General features: G+C 42.9%; 1 pseudogene; it reads right to left on the bottom strand.

Moving 5' to 3' along the window:
- Positions 1-3,768: 3,768 nt before the first annotated feature.
- LOC132423390 (ferritin light chain pseudogene) lies at positions 3,769-4,493 on the bottom strand (annotated as a pseudogene).
- Positions 4,494-17,568: the final 13,075 nt, after the last annotated feature.

The following is a 17,568-nucleotide window of genomic DNA, read 5'->3' as shown; positions in this document are numbered from 1 at the left end:
CATTGGAATTGCTTGAATTGTGTTTTTCTTGTGGTGCGGTGGTGATCATATATGTAATTTCCTGATACCAAGCAGGTGCATAGGAAGCACTGATTGTTTCACGAAAAAACATTTATGGAATTTAATTAATCTGCAAATACAAAGGGCTAACTATAGTTTTCATTAGCAGACTTAACTCTCAGTCCTCCTTCATAGAGCTTTCCTTCTGCTGAGAATGAAGACCAGATAAGAAAGAAAATATATGAATATGCACAAATGTGCAAATTTAGACATGGAAGAACTTTGGTAGATCCTATCAAGGCAACACTCTCATTTTACAAATGTGAAAGCTAAAGCCTTAAAAGCTTCAGTGACTTATCCAGGGCCAAAGTGGTGACATTTAGCAGAACAGAGATGGAAATATCAATCTCCTAACCCCTCCTATCACTGTCTGCCCACGCAGCTGTATGTCTTCTTCTGGAAGGTCATAGGAACACTACTCATCAGGGCTGACTAATGAAGTCTGCTCACTGACTCACCATTGAGTCACAAGACCTTGGATGACTTGGGAGGATTGGAAAACTGACTGTCTTTTCTTGTAGGTAATCATTTCTCCTCTGGTGAGACAATGCTGGCACCTCCACTAAGGCGCCCTGCTGAGCTAAGTGTTGAGGAAGCACAGAGCCCCAAGTGCTCACCATCATCCCTGCAGATGGGGATCTGTTTGCATCAACCTCAGAGTTTTTCCAAGGCTTTGCACTTTCTTCGATGACTTACAACAGAGCAGATATACCATACTTTATACGAAAATTGGGTTATTTAAAAGAGATTTTTGGAAAGGAAAGCCCATTTTCAGGCATTCTATGTAGCCCTGGTTGGGCCAGAAGTCTTGTAATCTTTTTTCCGTCTCTGAGATTTTGTGAGTATATTGTTAGCATAAGTAATCACATATCAATTTCTCTGCTTTTAGTGAGCCTGGATTCTTGCTGGCATACCTGGAAGGAAGGAGGACCAGGATAAGTTGGGCATCTCTTGTCTGTCAGGTACCTCATGTGCGTTAATATAATCCTCCTGATATTACCATGAGGTGTGCACCGTGCTTTACAGATGAAGCTGCTGAGATTCAGAGAGATTTTAGGGCTTCACCAAGGTGAAGCTACTGGTCCTTTACCACACTTTGAGTATCAAGGATCTGGGTCATTGTTGACCTTGACAGGAAGTCAAGTTCCACTGGAGTGGTGGAAAATGAAAGTCATATTGGATGGGGTTGGAGAGAGAATGGGAGTTTAGGGTGTAAAGACTGAAAATGTAGACAATTCTCAAAGACTCAAAAGGTCTCACTTTCTTTTCTCTCTCTGTCTCCCCCCCGCCCCGTTTTCCCTTTCTGTCTCCCTCTCCCCCTCCCCCTCTTTCTTTCCACATTAGTGTGCACTTGCCTCTACGTGTGCCTGCACAAATTCATCCTCCTAATCATAGTCCCATGAGATGATTGCTATGATTCTTGAGGGAATATCAGATCTGCCCTGCACAGCTCCAGTGGACCAGTCCCTGGGCCATAACCTGGAGTGACCTTGGCGTTAGAAAGGCAGCGTATACGGCCTTCAAGCTGCCATGACCTTTTTGTGTTTGCCACACTGCTGAAGGCATCACAGGGCCACTCAGCAGACTGCTAATCATGATATTCCTTTCCAGAGACCCTCTGAGCTCAGTTATTTTTGTTACAGGATATTTTGTGGAAAGTGCTGTGTATAAATATGGTATGTTTAAATTATATATTGCTTATTACAAGATATCTTAATGGGTTTTTTTTCTTTTAAAGCACATTCTACTACTCACATGTCTCCAGCGTTACCAGGACTCTGGTGTCAGGCTGCCTAGGTTCAAAATCCAGCTCTAACATTTATTCGCCGTGTAACCTTGAGCAAATTACTTAATTCCCTTACATTTTTTTTTGCCTCACCCACAAGGGATTAAAGTACTCAAAAGATTTGTTAAGAAGATTTTAAGAAGGTAATAAATACTTAGCATAGGACCTGGCAAAGAAAAAAGCCATCAGTTTTATCTATTTTATGTCTATACATAATTTAATGTGTAAGGCATGAAATAGTAAATGCAGAGAACTGGATTTCTATTAACTATCAAATTAGGTTGACTTTATAGTGGTTTTATGGAATGATCAAAAAGGAGATGTTAATAATGTATAAAATATCATCTTTAGCCTCAAAATAGCAAACATAAAAATCATGTGTGATAACCAAAATACTACTAAATAGCAAATTAATTTCTAACATTGCTTTATTTTTTTTTTCTGGCATCCAGAGTCAAGTTCCCACCCTGACCCTTCTTTCTACCTCAGAATCATAGAACTTCAAAGACAAATGATCTTAGAGACCAACTTGTCTGACTACTTCTGTATGAACATGGTATCAGCGTTCATAAATTTGGACAACTCACACAAGGTTACATTGTCCATAAATAAGTGAAAGAATAAGAGTTTAAATATAGGTCTCCACATTCACAATAGCCAAGACATGGAAGCAACCTAAATGTCCATTGACAGATGAATGGATAAAGAAGATGTGGTACATATACACACACACACACACACACACACACACACACACACACACACACACACACAAAATGAAAATGCCACTCAGTCTTAAAAAAGAATGAAATAATACCATTTGCAGCAACATGGATGGACCTAGAGATTATCATACTAAGTGACGTAAGTCAGACAGAGAAAGACAAATACCATATGATATCTCTTACACGTGGAATCTAAAATATGACACAAATGAACTTATCTATGAAACAGACTCACAGACATAGAGAACAGACTTGTGGTTGCCAAGGGGGAGGGGGTGGGGGAGGGAGGGATTGGGAGTTTGGGATTAGCAGATGCAAACTATTATATATAGAATGGATAAACAGCAAGGTCTTACTGTATAACACAGGGAACTATATTCAATATCATGTGATGAACCATAATGGAAAAGAATATGAAAAAGAGTGTATATATATATATATATATATATATATATGTAACTGAATCACTTTGCCATACTGCAGAAATAAACGCAACACTGTAAATCACCTATACTTGAATAAAATAAATTCTAAAAAAAATAAGTCTCCAGATTCTTTAACAAATGTTCTGGGATCAGATGCGTGAAAAGATTAACAGAGGAAATATTTAGGGTTAATTAATTCAAAATATTTTTGCAGTAGCAACCTGGGATGTGAAGGGGCAGCCTAAGCTCCACAAGTAGGAACACGCATAGAAGATATGCTGGCAGGAGTGCCACTTCTCGGCATGTGACCTCCTCGTCCTGGCCCACATTTTGCCCATCCCTGGTGATTCTGATCTGATGCCCTGCTTGCACTCCAAGCTCTCTGGTTCCTCATTCTGGTTTACAAAACATCTCCCCCCTTTAACAAGTGTTTGTGCGGACTGGCTCGGTGCTGCCTTAGCATGGTTTAATAATTCTTTCCAAGGTACTGCCTCTATGGGGACTGTGGTCCAAGGTCCTACATTTTCTGACCTCACCTTTTTTGAGTCTCGGCACATTTGACTCACTTAACCCTGTTAAAGACTAACCTATCCAGATAAAAATCATCAAACAGGATCAATGAAGAATTGCTATACATTAGGGTTCATTTGAATATCTATCTTTTTTTTTTTTTGCTGCAAAAAGCTTTATTGTTTCCATTTGGTCCACGTCTTGGGAGAGGGTGGCTGCAGAGCGGGGCTTCAGGCAGAAGCTCTGACGCCAGAGGGGCTCCTCAGAGGCCGCTGGACTTCAGAGACTCCTGTTCGTGCTCGAGGGTGAGCCTTTCAAAGAGATACTCGCCCAGCCCAGCCTGCGGACCAGCCAGCCTGCGGAGGTTGGTCAGGTGGTCGCCCATCTTCTTGATGAGTTTCACCTCCCCATTTAGGAAGTGGCTCTCCAGGAAGTCGCAGAGGCGGGGTCTGCCTGGGCACAGCCCAGGGCATGCCGATCCAGAAGGGCCTGATTCAGGTTCTTCTCCATGTTAATGGCGGCTTCCATAGCGTCCTGGGTTTTACCCCACTCATCTTGAGATGGCTTCTTCACGTCCTGGAGGAGGGCGCGGCCGCCGCTTGGTTTTGCAGTTTCAAGAGACGCTGGGCGCTCTCCTGCTTCTCTTCGGCCAATTCGCGGAAAAAGTGGCCCACGCCCTCCAGAGCCACATCGTCGCGGTCGAAATAGAAGCCCAGAGAGAGGTAGGTGTAGGAGGCCCGCAGATGCATGCTGACCAGGCGGTTGACGGCAGCCTCCGCCTCGGTGGAATAATTCTGACGAATCTGGGAGCTCATGGTTGATCGGTAATAAGGAGTTCGGCTCAGAAAATGGTGTTGGCTGGTCCCGGTGACCGAGGATAGCTGAGTGGCTGACTCCGAAGGTTGGAGGGTGGTCGGAGGCTGGAGGAAAGGGCGACCCTGGGTCTGTTCCGTCCAAACACTGTTGAAGCAAGAGACTGATCCGGGGAACCGCTGAGCGCAATGCCTGAATATCTATCTTGATGAACTTGGGCAAGGATGGAAAATAGCTTTCATTTCATATGCTAACTCCAGATCATTGGTAATGGATCCCAGAATGTTCAGATGACAGTGTTTCTGGGCTACACCTTATCTTAAAGGGAAGAGTACAGATAAAAAGAATGAGTGCTGTAACCAATTAGAAATGCCTACTACAGGCTCATATCTGCTTACTTTGGACTAGCTCTGAATAGCTAATTGGGCATTTTCTGAGACTTATTTTGTAGATGTGCCCTTGGAGATTTAAAGTTTTTCTCTAATTCCCAAGTGATAAACTTTATACAACTCTTCCATATTTAGAGAATTTGAGAAGTTCCAAAGAGGAGAAGAAGGGTATTAAAAAAAGGCTTACTGTGTCCTACACACTTTCATGGATATGACCTTTTTTTAAGTATTAAAAAAATGTGTGTTGGGGGGGAATGATTTGCCCTGACTCTGAAGCAGAGCCTGCTGGCAAGGGTCAAATGTCCCAGCTGTTGGAAGAAAAGGATCTAAGGGTCAGGGAGCCTGCAGGCCCTGATATTTTTAGTGTCACATCCTCAGAGTTAAGTGTCAGAGAAACAGAAAGGCAACACCGAATAACGAGAGAGGAAGTAATGGGAATCCCATTAACATATTTTATAAAAATTAATAACTTTGACATTTCCCCACTGTTGCACAGTGCCTTAAGAGCCACAGCTTTGCCTTGTGGAGAAAATGTGCCCCCATCACCCAGTTCCTGGCTCTGGTGGGTAACCCTGAAATTCCTAGGGGTGGACACATCATCCCATGTGAGAACACACCATAATATTAAAAGGTAGCGTCTAGGACTCTAGTGACTCAGGTTCAGTTTTTGGTTCTACAACTTTCTGACTGAAAAACACCAGGTAAATCCTTAAACCTCTAACCCCATTTTCTTTTCTCAAAAGTGAGAAACTGTAGCTCCACTATATATTTACTTTAAAGATTGCAATTATTCTCTACTAAAAGTGCTGGGAGCTTCCGCAAGAACTGTTCACACCTAGAACATGAAACTTTGCTTTTCTGAGCAGTTTACTCAGGACTTTTTCTCTTGTACTACCACCCCAAACACCCATGCACACACATGTATACACACACACCCATCACACACACACACACACACACACACACACTCTTGCACACACACATACACGTATTTCTGGCAGCCCTCTAGAGATAGCTCACGTGAATCCAGGAATAAACCCAGTCAGGTACTACGCAGTGTTCCCAGGTGCTGCTGCTTTCTCTGCCCCATGAACTAAGGAATATGGTTAAATCTTCTATTTTCATTTAAAGTCCAGAAGGAAAAAAATGCATAATAACATCATTTCAAGATCAAGGAGGGAAGCCTCCAGATATAATAACTGAAACACAAAACAAGAGAATTTGGAAGCCACTCATGGCATTTTCTTAGACAAATATCTTCATCTTCCGGGGAAGCAATTTAAATTTTCTTAATCTAAAAAAGGAGGGTTTAGGCCAGAAAAACTCTAGCATCCCTTTTAGTGCTAACATTTTGTATCCAGCGATCTTCACTCATTTGTTCATCCAGTATTTATTGAGTGCCCACCATGTGCCTTTTCTAGGTACCTGGGGTACATCAAAAAACAAAACAGGGCAAGAATCCCTGCCATTGTAGGGCTTATATTCTAGTGAGAAGAGGGAGCAAACAAGAATAAACATAGTACTCAATAAATTATGGTATATGGAAAGGTGATAAATCTTAAAGGGGAAAAAATCCAGACAGGAAAAGAGATTAGGACTATAGAACAAGAGTGGCAGGATGCAATTTCAGAGGCCTAATTTTAAAAGGTGATATTTCAGCAAATACTTGCAAAAGTAGGATGCTCAGCCATATGGATATCTGAGAGAAGAGCGTTCCAGGGAGAGGTTTGAACCCATGCAAAGCCCTAAGGCAGGAACATGCCTGATGTGTTCAAAGTACAGCAAAGAAGTCTGGGATTTTGAGCTTTTATCTGCATGAGATGGGAGCCATTGGAGAGTTTTGAACAGAGGGTGACATGGTATGACTTACACTTTAAAAGGATTATTCTGACTGCTGTGTGAAGTGTAGACTGTTGGGAAAGGCAAGGGTGGAAGGAGGGAGACCGTAGTGGGCAACTGAAGTATCCCAGTGAGAGATGGTTTAGATAAGAGTAGTAGCAGAAGATGGTAAGAAGTGGTTGGATTCTGGATATATTTTGAAGGTAAAGACAACAATCCTGGGCTTCCCTGGTGGTGCAGTGGTTGGGAGTCCGCCTGCCGATGCAGGGGACACGGGTTCGTGTCCCGGTCCGGGAGGATCCCACGTGCCACGGAGCGGCTGGACCCGTGGTCCATGGCTGCTGGGCCTGAGCATCCGGAGCCTGTGCTCCACAGCAGTAGAGGCCACAGCAGTGAGAGGCTGCGTACCGCAAAAAAAAAAAAAGACAACAATCCTAATTAGGTGTGTGTGAGAGAAAAGAGTAGAGTCGAGAGTGATTTCAAGATTTTTAAATTGAGCAACCTTAAGGGTGGGGTTGTCATAACCTGAGATGCGGAGGAAGACTGCAGGTTCTGTAGGTTTGGCAGAGTGTTGGGAGTAGGGTGGAGCTCACAGGTTCAGTTTTAGATGTGCTAAGTTGAGATATCTATTAGACGCCCAAGCAGGGGTGTCAAAGGCAATAGTATATGAATCTGGAGTTCGGGAAAGAGGTATAGCTTGGAGATAAAACAGTTCCAAGTCTTGAGATAAAAACACCATAGATGTTCTGCATCAATACTAAGGTCTCAAAGTATTTCCTACTCCTGAGGATTTTATATCTGGAGTGTTTACAGTCATCACTGATGTCATTGTCACTACCATGACCAAACTTCTGCTAGATTAAAAGTACTTTGTAAAGTTTTCTGGGCATTTGGGTGTATGCCTGTGTCCTTGGTCTTCCCTGATGCACACAAGACACCTATTCAAATGACTCTGAAGTATGGTTCCGGTAGAATGGATTATGGCATATGGCCCAATGGCTGTCATATTCTGGTATTACAAGACAAAAAAAGTCATAGTAGGTATTAAACCAGTTCCTTGGGTTTAAGAAATGTAACTGCATCTTTTGTAGCTATCAGTTCTATTTTTATCCCCCGATTTACCTGATCCCTGAAAAGCAAACTTAGTCCGCCTAAAGTAGATTCAGTCATTTTGAGTTTACAGTCAGTAAATTATAAATTCTCTCTTATCTTTCCTTCTCCCAAGTTGGCTTGTAATTTTGTGAGTGCATATTCACGTTGGGATGGAGACAGGTGTCTGGGAATCTGTAATCATACACATGCAGAGATGTACCTTACTACATCTCCTTCTTGGTTGTCATCATCCTTGCACGTGGGCCTCCACTGAGATCTCTGCATCCACATTGGCCCCCTGTCCACAGGGCTTTCCACTGTGGGAACCCCTTGTCAAGACTGAGAAACCTCTTCTGGTGTTCTGATTCCTTTCCTCTCTCCATTATATTCTCCACATCTACTCCTTGGCTCATTTGGAGGAAGTGGATAGAGGAAAACCCGGCTGCTCTCCCAGCCACTCTGGGGCCCCAGGAAGCACGTGGTTCATTGTCTCAGGCCCTTTCTTCTTTGACTTACTTTGTGGCTCGCTTTCTCTTCAGCTGCTGCTTGATACCTCAGAAGTGTAAGAAACCCCTGTGAAGATTCTTTACAGGAAGCCTACCTCGATTCCTATCTCCCCCTGGTCTTCAAATCTATCAGAGTTGTTCTACATTTCCCAGTAATGCCTGTGACCAGGAGACAGGCCAAGGTAGGTAGGTGACAGGGTCCTTCTCAGAAACCCAAGCTGGGGTCTAACTTTTTTGTTTCCTTTCCTACTGTCTTCTAATTTGCTAGTTGAGAGATTTTAGTTTTCATCTCTCTCTCTCTGTCTAGAAAATGGACCAGACAATTCTTTTTCTAAACCTATTATTTATGCCAAGTTTACAGAAGCTTAATAGCCAGAAAGTAACTTCTTTTGTTTTTCCCCATATTTTTGTTGTGACTGTTCTTCCTAGTACAGTAGAAATCATGGTATATAGTTCAAAGGAATGAGGTGAGGGAGGGCATCACAGAGAAGCGTAAACCAAAAGGATTTTGGAGGGAAAAATCATGTATCTTCCCAATGTTATTCAATCACAGTCTCTGGTGATCTGTGCTGTGAGCCAGCTCAGCCTCCTTCAGCTCCAGGCTCTAGCTCAACTTTGCCTTAAGACCTGGGCTTCTCAAGCATGAGAAGCAAGATGTGAAATAGATCAGACAGTGCATCAGCCTGGCTCCCATCATCAGCTTCCGAGAACCCAAGTAACACACCTCCAAAGTTTGTAGTTTCTCTATCTGTAAGACAGGTATGTTATGTCTCAAACACATACACATATGTTGGGGAGAGTGGGAGGTGATGGGAGTATAGGGAAGGAGGTAGTGATCAGGGGTGGTTGGAAGAGCACCACGTTGGGGATCAAACGATCTAAAATATACGTCAAGCTCTGCCCAAACCTGTGTGATTCTGTGCTGTTGGTTTAGCTCCTATGTTTCTCAAAGCCCTTTTCTGGAATGTGAAGAGGAATACTAGATTCACTCATCTATTTCTGTGTTCAATCATAAGTTCAAAATGAGCTGAGCGTCCTCATTGTGCTAGGTGCCAGGCCACTACTGCAAATACTGCTACCTCCCTCTTGCAGCATCATCTCTGACAACCACAATGACAACAACCATGAACTGGGCTCCTACTAGACCCCAGCCACTCAGTAGACACTATTTTATTTAATTCTCAGAACAGCATGGTGAGAGGCCAATTCCATCTCTATTTTTCAGTTGAGAAAGACAAGGCTTGTGAGATTAAAGGGCTTGTTCAATGTTTTCCAACTGGCGATAAGTGCCAGAGTCGGGTTTGAACCCAAGCCTTTCTGTTACCAAAGCAGATGAAAAAGACTTACTATCTTCCAGCGTGTTATAGTCTTATTCCTTCTGATATAAACATGCTATGATTCTATGTAGGGAGGAATGCATTATACGCACATCCAAACAAATACACGTAGCAATAGTTCATGAACTTGTCCATCATAGTAATGTCATAAATGAGTGACACACCTAGCGCATTGGACACTCAGGTGTGTCCTGTAAGTAATGATGACTCTATGAGTCCTTGGGTGCAGCATCTCACTCTCTTGGGTGCTCCCAACCCCATTTCAGGGCTGTGCCCCTCTAGAAGGATGACTCTCCGGTCCCGTCCGGTCTATGCTGCGAATGTACAGTGACCTGGAGAGAAGGAAGAGCTGTCCTCCCTTTCCACTCCCATACTTGAGTGTCTCTTTTCCTGAGCTCAGCATGGGCAAATAGGAACGCTGCCAAGGAATACCACCCTAGCTGCACCTTTAGGTGCTAAAGAGCAGTTTCATGTATACAGCACAGCATTAATTTTCTGACTGGATGGTGCTTCCCCAATTCTCCTATTTGGTGAATGAGTCTTTTTCCTTAAAAGTTCCCTCGGACAAATAGGAGGTATCATTCTGGACCATAGCGATTCAGGAAACACTCAGGAAAGGACTTGCAAGAAACTGCCCCTGAGTGACTTGATCTCAAAGAATTGCTGGGGATGAACTGTGATCAAATTAAATGGCAGACCTCAATGTATCCACTCTCCCAATAAACCACATTTATTACCTTACAAAAGTGACATTTTCCCTGATGGTGAAGCAGTAACCTTCGAAAGAAATAATTGTCCGTAACATTGTTAGTCACTGGCATGCGAAGTCATTCTCAGGCATTAAACTCAAATGAAGTCTTTGATGATAATTATCATCATAAAAAGATGGACTGGGCTTTGTTATTATGGAGGGAGCTAGAGGAGAGGAGTAGAAAAAGCCTCATTTCCCATAATGCTTCTATTGCAAGAGCTGAGATTGGAGTCAGAACATGAAGGTTACAATGTATGGAGGCTTCCCTTTCATCCCGTTGAAATGGACCCCAAGAAATATTCCCCTTTCCCTGGGGTAGGAATCATACTGAGCTTACCTCTACTGTGGGAAATTGGCATGGGCAAAACATTGACAAAAAATACAGATCAAACTGCACAATGTGCTTTTCTATTATCCTGTCATCTTCCCACAGAAGCACAAACAAGGGTAAGCAAGTAAACAATGCTATTAACATTTGTGTAGCAGTTGAACTTTACAGTCTTTTCACATGAATTGTCTCACATCTCCCAATAGCCCTGTGAGTTAGCAATTATCATTTACATTTTATAGGTAAGAATACTGAAGCTCAGAGAAAGGAGTTGAATCCAGCATTTGATAAAATCATGGGCTTATGGAATATTGGATCTAGACGGCACCTTAAAAATGATCTAGTTGGAACCCTAGTCCAAATCAGTTTAATTTAACTTGATTGCATTGGAATTCATTTAGAAACTGAGTGTACCTAGTCAGGCACTGGGCATAAAAATAGAAATTGGGCCTGGTTTCTGTCCCTGAAGAGGGTACCTTCAGGGGAGACAGCCTGGTAAACAAATAACTCTCATACTGTGAAATAAGTAATACCCAAAAGAGGCATGTGTGATACATCAGGCAGGAGTCATCATTCTGCCTGGAAGGAGAGGAATGGGGAAGATGTAGCCTAGAGGGATGCTTCTAGCTGAGCTCTGGAGGAAAAGTTCTGGAGGACCAGGAGGGTTCGGTGACCCAGCAACAGGACAGGGCCGTGCAGAAAGAGGGAGAGGCATGAGCAAAGGACAAAGAGATGCTTACAGAAGGTGGGCAGTTCTTTGTGGCTAGAGCATAGTTCTGTGGGAGAAGGGGCTGGGGAGGAAATTGGAAATTAGCAGCAGAATCTGAAGAGCTTTAAGGACCATGTTAAATAAGTCAGATTTCTTCTGCAAGAAATAGGGATCCATCAAAGACTTTTAAGCATGGGAATTAAGTAATAGTGATAATAATAATGCTGATGATAATGATAACAGGTAACATTTATTGAGCATTTACTACAGGCCAGGTCCTTTGCTAAGTATACTTCACAGGCAGTAGCTTAGCTAATCTTAAACACGCTTTGAGGAAGGAACTATAGTAATCCCCATCTTACTGATGTGGAAACTAAGGCTTAGGGAACTGAAGTAGCCTCTTGTGATAGAGCCAGGATCTCCTGCTATGACGGGATCAGATGGCCGCGTTTGTTGGAAGGATCACTAACAGTGGTGTGGAAAGTGGGCTTCGCTGGAGAAAGGGGTTGTCCTGCTCAGAAAAGGGTGACTAGGCCCCCTAGGGATGCCCGTGATTTCTGAACTGGAGAGGGAAATGCCCAGTCCCTTTGGTGCTTGCTTCATTCCCCAGGAGGCTGGGGGAGAACCGGGCCCTGGGTAACCAGACCATTTAATTCCTGCCCCTGCCCCCCAACTCTGCCCCCGACTCCTCCAAACATTTGCACTCGTCGTTAGTGACAGCTCTGAAATCCATCACTGTTGGTTCAAAGGTCTTTAGTCAGATGAAGGCTGTTCATCCTAGGAGGTGGGCAACAAGCAGGGTGGGGCGCTACCTGCGGTCCCAGACAGGTTGGGGAAGACAGGAGGAGCAGAGACCACCCTACAATGAATACGTCACAGTGCAGTCTCCAGAAAGGTTCAGATTCCATACCAATTAAATGTGGGCAATGTAATTGTGAATGTACTTGTTAAAGAGATGAAAATGGCTGAACTGTAAATCAGTTTATTTAAATGAACTTTTTTGCTAGCAGAGTATAGGCATATCATTAGCTTGTAAATGTGTCTAATAAGCCTGTCTTCACTAATATGCCAAAAAGAGCCTAATTAACTTTTTTTTCCCTCCAGTTAGACAGTAGTCTGAGGATCCCTGATCACATTTCCACACTATCTTTTTAGCATCAGCAAAGCGGCACTAAAACAGCCCCTGTGACATCTATAAAAATGCTAGTTTATAATTAGGACGATCTTGGCTTGAACAATAATGTTGCAATTTGTAGTGATGGCTTCTGTTTCTCTTTAATTTTAATGTATTAGCCTACAATGCTCTGGAGATTTCTAGGTAGACTAGCCTGTTTCCATTCCCACAACTGCTGGCATTATACCCTTTAGGTTAAGAAAGGAGAAGCAGCTGCAATTTGGTAGGTTTTAAATTTTTTTAGTGAATGCAAGGGCAGAAGGAATACTGACAAGAAAAGACAAGTATAACACCATCCATTTATTTCTTAACTCATTGTCTGAATGTGAGGACCACGTCCTGGAGATGATTCTGATGAGAACCAGGTCACAGGAACCCCAAACAACAGAATCCTGGTGTTTCCCAATGTTCTCCGGTGCAGGAATTGTTAGCCTCTTTCCATCAGAGTCCTGGAGGCATGCAAAAGTCTGCCATGGATTCCACAAAGAAAATTTAGGAAGACTGACCATTTTCCCCTTTTCATCCTTATAATTCTTCCTGGACTTCGTTTGCGTATTGAAACAAAATGCCAACACCACTGTTAGAACCACATCACTGATGCCTGCCATGTCTCTTTTGTCACGTCCAGGTTTTAATTCCCCACTGTTGCCCTAAAGCTAGAGCTTTTACTACTGGGAGAGAGTAGCCCATGAATAGGTTTCGGGAAATCTGTGAATAGCCTGAAATAGGTACTCCATCAGAATTATTTGTGAGAGGTTGTACCCATGCCAAACTTGTGTTTCACCATTGAAGAATCTGATCAGGCGCTCTAGGGTGGGATTAGGGAATCTGTATTTTTTAAAGAATGCCCAGATAATTTTGATCATGTACCTTTAACTGGGAAGAATGTTCTCATCTTTTATCCGAGCCTCAAATCAATTTGTGACCCCAGGAAGTTTAAGAATGATTGGCCTGAAGTCTTGGCATTCCAGGATTGCTCCCTAATCTGGCCTCATCTTTTGTTTCCAGCACTGACCTCCTACTGGAGATTGAGGCACCCAGTAAATAATACCGCTCTCCCCTGCCTGAGTCCTAAGCCAATTGAGAAATAAGACAAATGAATAAGGCAGAAGGGAGGTCAACATATTACCTCTTTTCCTAAGTGGCTAATATTGAAGAATGCATCCCACAGCTTCAGCCTAGTGGGTTTATTCATACGAATGCCCCAGGTTTAAACAGATCTACCCACTCAGCCTCAGGGAGTGTTGGGCTGGGGCTGGCATCCTCTATCCCATAGGAGCAGAAGTTGTCCCTGAAAACTTATGACACAGAGGAGCAGAGCAGTACCTGTGCTTCCCCTGAGCAACTGACTCCCAAGGGGGAGGAAAGGCAGGGGCTGGAGAGCACATGTTCAATTTCTTTCCTAAACTTCCCTGAGGCAGCATGAGTGAGGGGATGAGAGAGACCAGAACTTTTCTCCAACAGAACCCCCTCTACATGGAGAGAAGCATTAGGAACTGTGATTACACCTTGCCTAACAGTTCTCATTATTTCCCAAAATGTCATGCATTTTCCTGCTTCTTTATCCTTTTCACACCAGCTCTCCTATCTGGAATGCCCTTTCAATCACCACCACTTATCTGAATTTCATGTGTCCTTAAAAATCAGACAGAGCTCAGCTTCTTCAGTTGAGTGTTCTCTGCACTATTTCCCCGTGTAAGCATTCCCTGTGCCAAGGGTACATCTGCTCTGAACTCCCACAGCAGTTATCCAAAGCCTGATAGAGCATCAGAATTACCTGGGGGAGATTTTATCCACACCGAGCCTGAGTCTTGCTATTGAAGAATCTGGTTCAGTAAATTTTGGGTGGGGTTTAAAAGTCTGCATTTAAGAAAAATTCCCTCCAGGTAATTCTGATAATTCATCTGCTCCAGAAAACACTGTTCAGTCATTATTTCCATGACCACTTTCAACCCTGTGTGTGAGAGGGGAGAAGTGCTTCTCATAAAGAAGAGGGACTGCAGAAAAGCATGTAGCGTACAGAGGAACACCATGGATAAGGGTCTTAAACACTTCAGTGAAACAGCAGGTGCTGGCTGTGGAGGAGGTAGAGAGAACAACACATAGTAGTTCCTCTCCAGCAAAAAATGACCTTCGGTATCCGGAGGGCATAAGAGAATTATTTGACTATTATCAGTAAAATGAATATAATAATATCCTTGTAGGGTTACTGAGTAGAGTGAGAGAACGAGTGCATAAAGCCTGGGTTCTCCTTCTTCCCTCTCCTAAGACTGCAGAGAGTTGCCCTGCGCCCACTTTTTACAACACACACAGGGGTTGGCCTCTTTCTCCTCCCAGAAGTGGATCTTCCAGCCTCTTACCCAGCAGACCTGGCCTCTCAAAGTTCCACTTGTGTATGCAACTCAAATTTTGTGGGAGGTCTTTTTAAACTTTTAACTCTATAAAGTGCCTGGGATGTGTTTGCTTCTTTGTAAATTTTCATTCCCTTTCCCTAAACCAAAAAAACAAAGCAAACATAAATAAGTAAAAAATTTCTTTTTGCAAAAACAAAGAAGTTTTTGAATTCTGGATTCCTACTCTTATGAGGTAACGTGAAAAAAGAGAGGAAAGGAAATAAAATTAGATTCAAAGTGTAGATTCTATATGCCAGACACTATTTTAGGAATTTTTCATGACTTTTAAAAGTCAGTACAGAGGTGGAGGTAAAATTCCCAAACTCTGCAACTGAGGGTGCCTGGCTTTGAATCCCGGTTCTACAATACTTCTCATTCGCTCTGTGGCTTTGAGAAAGTTTCTTAACTCTCAGAGGCAGAGCCTTCTCTTAAGTAAATGGAAACACGGTCTCTGAAGATGGCCCCCAATAAAGCATGTCTCCTGGTCTTCGTGTCCTTGTGTAATCCCCTCCCACATCCAACTTCTGCCCACCTGTGATCTGATTGAAAGAACAGAGAGGAACTAATAGTGCTGTTCTGGGGATCCAGAGCCCAGGCATTAAACAGCCTGGTAGACTGTGCTTTTGTGTTTTGGGAGCCCTGAGAAGTCACATAAGAATTCTCTCCTGGAGAGGCCCTGAGACCACATGGGGAGAGGACCCAACCATCTCAGCATCCCCGTTGAGCCCATATGACTCCATCCCTAACTGCATCCAACTGCACCACAGGAGAGACCCCAAGAGAAACCATCAGAGGAACCCCAGCCCCATCATCTGAGCCCCATCAACTCACAGAACTGTAAGAGACAATAACATGGTTGTTTTAAGACACTACATTTCAGAGTGGATTATTACACAGCAATAGATAACCAAAACCTGGAGTAATAGTTTTTACCATTTAGGTAAAACACAGTCATACACATAAAGCATCTGGAGCATAATAGTTGCTCAGTAAGTGTCCATTCACTGTCTAAGCTTTGCAAACAATTCTGTGTAAGGGAGGTACTGAGATCCCCATTTTCATTATGGGAAACCTTCCACAGAAAACAGAAGGGAGGAGTAGAAACAGGATTCAAGGAGTCAGGTCTACTTGACTCCAAAAACATGCCTTGCCCTTTCTCCACAGCCATCTCTCTGGGGAATTAGAAGGAGCAACTTGCCCCAAAGTCTTAGGAAGTCAACAAACAATTTTTGCATACCAAGTCCCTTTAGTAATAAATAACGAGGGAAACAGAGGACTACAGGAGCCGAAGTGTGTGTTCTTGTGGTAGAACTGGTTGCTGTGGAGATGGCTGCAATGTAACAAGCTGGTGGTGATTTCATCTGGGGAATGAGCCGTGGGAGGGGACGCAGCAGGAGGCACCAACGCTCTTTCTCCTAATGCAATGTAATGAAGTAAGTTAAACTACCAAAGAATGAAAATAGGGAGAGAATATTTTCTAGAGATAATGCTTCCTGGCATCTCCACAGCGCTCTAACGAACACCATCCACTGGCAGAACAAGAACAGCAGTGAGTGCCATTCAGTGTTAATTACATTTAAATGTAAATCGGAAGACATAAGGCTCAGACAAGTCATTTTTAATAATACCTCATCCTGGGCTGTCACAATTTTTGTTTGTCAGCATCTAATTGATTTGTGTCCATTTCAATTATTTGTTTACTTTATGCTCATCGCTTTCCTGGGCTAGTGGGGACAGGCGGCAAGCAACCTTTATTTCTTCCCTCCATTGATGTTCACTCTCATCAACACCTACCATCCCAGACCATCTGACAGTGGACCTTTGAAAAATAGTTTGCTTGCCGCTTGCTCGCTGACTGTTGACACTAGGTTATATCACCTAACTTGTGTACATGTGTGTTTCTTCTTGTTAGAAATCTACAAGTTCTTCCTCATGAAGATGTGCTTACTGTCTTGCATCTCAGTTGTTTTCCACGATGTACAACACACACACACGCACACACACGCACAACACACGCACACACACGTTGTACAGCAATGCTCTGAGTTCTAGTTATTCTCGTCAGAAGTTACCTAACATGTGTCCCTTCTCTCAAGTCCCTACAAGGAGCCAAGAGTGGTGATGGTTTCATTAAGTAATTTAGAAATGTAGCACTGCTAATGCGTTAGTTCTCATAGGTGACCCTTGCCAGATTAACAACATGCTCTAAATTAAATTAAATTTTTTTTTCATCTCCAAAAAAGTTTATTAGCATGCTTAAAAACATTTTCTAGAATAATAATAGAATTTCTAAACATGAAAGAGTATCAGCAATATTTACAACTGGATGGACAGCTTTATTGCCAGTCTTCATTTTATTAAAAACAATCCATATTCATTGGTTCCATGTGAAGTCACGACTATTGCTTTCCCTGCGAATGAGTCCCTACTGCAATTAAGTATAAAAAATATCTTCCATAATCTGAGTGTGACCTGCATTACTGAGTAAAGAGTTAATAAAAATCCTCAAAGAGTTGGGTTTTTGTTTTTTAAAAACATTCCTTTTACACACTACAAAGAAATAATTAGTATTTTGGCTTTTAAAATTCCTACATGATATTTAGAATGGCAGTCCCCAAAGCTCCTCCCTTCACATAATTGAGAACGCAGACCCTCTTCCGGAGCATACGTTCTTGGGGTGGACTCTGAAGACTTCAACCTCCACATGTTTATACTGGTTTGAGAACAAAGG

This window comes from Delphinus delphis, chromosome 1, assembly GCF_949987515.2.
Source record: "Delphinus delphis chromosome 1, mDelDel1.2, whole genome shotgun sequence".
Lineage (NCBI taxonomy): Eukaryota > Metazoa > Chordata > Mammalia > Artiodactyla > Delphinidae > Delphinus > Delphinus delphis.
Note: the sequence above shows the minus strand (reverse complement) of the source record. Positions and strands in the feature narration are given on the sequence as shown.